General features: G+C 63.3%; 1 long non-coding RNA gene across 1 annotated transcript; it reads left to right on the forward strand.

Moving 5' to 3' along the window:
- Positions 1-110: 110 nt before the first annotated feature.
- Positions 111-1,438, forward strand: LOC145718715 (uncharacterized). The gene is made up of 2 exons (XR_014141979.1): positions 111-278; positions 841-1,438. It is a non-coding gene; the product is annotated as an uncharacterized LOC145718715 (long non-coding RNA).
- Positions 1,439-3,256: the final 1,818 nt, after the last annotated feature.

The following is a 3,256-nucleotide window of genomic DNA, read 5'->3' on the forward strand; positions in this document are numbered from 1 at the left end:
CGCGTGGACGGCTGCAGGCTCGACGGGGACGAGTTTCTGGCGGGAGGGGAGGAGCACGCACCCCAGGGTGGGGGGAAGCTGCAGAGGGAAGAAGTGCGGGGCGGGGGGTGGCTTGGCTGGAAGCCTTGGGCGGTGTGGATGGGTAGCCATCCCCAGTGGCCTTGTTGGCCCCTGATCGTCCTGCAGGTGCCCAAGTGCCGTGCGCACAGAGCCTCGGGCCACCGGCTGACCACGTTCCGGGTCCACAGCTGGACCCAGACTCTCCATGTGGGCCAGAGGTGAGGAGCGGAGGGTGCGGGAGACAACACCAGGACCCTCTGGGTGTCTGTCTCGAAGGTGCCTTTCTCTTCTCGCGCACGGTTTCGGGCGAAGGGTTCCCTCTCCCTCCCGCGCGGAGTGGCCGGCAGGGCCAGGCCTGTCATTGCCTGGGGTCTGGGTGACCAGGACAGGAGCACAGCATGTGTAGAGGGGAGTCCCAGGTTGGGTTGGCCCCTTGCCGTGGACGAGCTCTCTGGTTTAGTTTCTTGATCGGAAGAAGAGAGCTGCTTTCGCCCGCTCCAGGGTTGCTGTGGGGCCCAGGCTGGCGCTCGTGTGCGTGCAGCCCAGGTCTGTGGGTGCGTCTGGGTCCCGTGGGCTGGGCTGCCCTGAGGCATCCTGTGAAGCCAGCACTCTGCTGGCTGAGGTTGGGAGGACTGCATCCCCCAGTCCCGAGTGCAGGTGGTACGGAACGGGGCCCCGTGGGCAGAGACTGCAGCGGGAGGAAGCCCCGCCGCGAGCTGCCTTGAGAAGGGGGGCTGGGGCAGGGGCCCCGGTGGACGCTTCGCGCCTGCACTCCTCTAGTCCTTGCTGGGTGACGTTTTCCCATAACTTCCGTGCACGAAGCTCACGTGGACCAGAAGAACAAGGTGGTCACGACCCCGGCCTTCATGTGCGAGACGGAGCTTCACCACATCCACGACGGGATCGGGGCCATGGTGAAGAAGGTGCTGGAACTCTGTGGAAAGTGACCGTGCCGCGAGCCCTGCGGCCTCCACCAGGGGGAGCTGGTGGCCCGTTTTCCCCGTGGCTTCGCTTTTCCTTCTATAGGTATCTTCTGCCCGAGGAGGCGTCCTTGGGGCCAGGGATGGATCGGTGTGCAGCATTCCGTTCACACCGCGGAGGCTGGACCCCTTGTGTGACCTGAGATCGAAGTGGGGCCTGCTCTTTCAGAGAGAGAATTGGGAGACACGTCTCCCCACTGCCTCACGTTTGGCTGGCCTTAGGATACGTGGTGTTTGGGAGGAAAGAATTTTTTTGAGTTTACGAATCTAGTAGTTAGGAAATTGAATTATCATACTCATTGGTAATTGAAAGTTCTCTAGTCTGGAGTAAATATGTACTAAAACGGGAAGGGGGTTGCATTGAGGCCGGGGAGAATAAACTGCTTTCCAGACGGACACTCTGCCGGCGTCTGAAGCTGGTGTGTGAGGCGTGTGAGTGAGGTTTCTTGCTTTCCGGGAAGGAAGGGACGTTGTGGACGCTCAGCCTGTGTGGTCAGCCTGCTGGGTAGGGGCTGTCGGGTTGGTCCCAGGCCACGAGCAACAGCCGACGGGAGCTGATAAAGCAGCAGCACCGGCTGGTGGCCCGCGCCGTGGGTGTGCTTCTGTGTGGGGGGAGAGACGTCTCGGGCCGCAGCCTGAGTGTGGCGTGGGCTTCATCCGCTCTAGCACGTTCCCCTCCGGCCCGTGTCCTGTGCCCCCGGGGACGCCCCCACACGCAGCTGCCGGGGTCCACGTAGTGGGCCGTTTAGTTTGGGCCTGGGGACGGGGCACAGAGGCCCAGGCCCCCCACCCCCGCTGCTGTGAGGGGTAAGTGATGATGAGCCTCCTGGTTTTCGGGCCTGTGGGCGGGGCAGTAACGCCTGATGCCGTGCTGCCCGGCCCCCTGGCCCACCTGCCGTCTGGGTCAGCTGGCCTCGACATGTCTGACCTCCCACGGAAACTCTGTTCTCTGGGGGCCTGCCTATCCCCCCCTGCAGCAGGAGCCCCCTCGGCCCACCTGCAGACGCCAGGATCGCCCTTGCTCTGGGCAGCCTCCCAGGGCCCGCCGGAGGTCAGGTCACTGAGGATAACTGTCTCCTTCCTACGAAACTTGTCTGTCGAAACCCTTTGTGTGTGTGTGTGCGCGTAGGGAAGAGCGCCTGGGCCCCAGGCATGCAGCTCGGGGAGGCGTCACAGCAAGCACAGCTGGGGCCAGAGAGCAGAGGGTCTTCCCACCCCTACCAGGCCCGAGCGCTCTCGGCTCCGGGCACGGGGAGCCCTTGCTGTGTGGCTTTCCTCTGTGCACGAGTTCTCCCCAGTGGGTCTCTCCACAGGCTTTCCCATGTCACGCGAGCACTGCCTTCGAGAACGTTCCTGTAGGTGCTGGGGCGTGTTTCCGGGCACATCGGGTGTTACGTCCCGGTGTGGGCTTCTGGGCTGTAGGGTGTTCGAGCTTGGCTTTCGTGAGCAAGGGGCTGCAGTGCGCGAGCTCCCCAGCCACCCCCGGCCACTGGGGCGCTTGGGCCTGGCGGGTCTTCCACGTGTCCTGAGGGCCACCCCGCAGGTGTGGATGGTGTGGCCCTGGGTTTTCTCTGGTGGCTCCCTGATGTCTGCTGTCTCCGATCACCTTTTTGTCGATTTTTTCTGCCTTTTGGCGGTCTGCTTTGCTGAAGCACGTGTTCGGGTTCTTATTCGTTATTGGAGCTACGTGTGCGCTTCTGGTTACGTGTCCTCCGTCAGGTACGTGGGTCATGCGTGTTTTCTTCCGTTGGCATTTCTTCTTCAAGGGGGCCTCGATGAGCACATCCTCCTGGCTTTTGTGTAGGCCCGTCCATGGCCCTTTCTGGTGTGTGGTGTTCTGTCGAAGATAACTTTCCTTCCGGGTCAGGGAGGCCTTCCCCGTGTTCTCTGTTGTCTGCCCTCCACCTTCACGTCACTAGTTCATCTGGAAGCTGCGGTGATGAACCCATCTGCCCTGCAGTTTGATTTCTTCTGGAAACGCCAGGGGACGTGCCCCCGGAGCAGAGCGGCAGTGTTCAGCGGCCCAGGAGCTGTCCCCGTGTGGCCGTGCGCCCTCGGGAAGCGGGCCCTGGGCAAGGGCAACCCACTGGCACCGCCCAGAGCCTGCACCCGCCCCCGCTCTCTCGGGGGTCTCCGCAGGGGCACGGGTGATCTCAGGCGCTGTGGGGCGCAGAGCACCCGACGGCAGAGCTGCGCTGGGGAAATGGCAGGCTCAC

The sequence above is a fragment of the Leptonychotes weddellii genome, unplaced genomic scaffold, assembly GCF_054177405.1.
Source record: "Leptonychotes weddellii isolate Sample4059 unplaced genomic scaffold, ASM5417740v2 HiC_scaffold_20502, whole genome shotgun sequence".
Taxonomy (NCBI): Eukaryota; Metazoa; Chordata; class Mammalia; order Carnivora; family Phocidae; genus Leptonychotes; species Leptonychotes weddellii.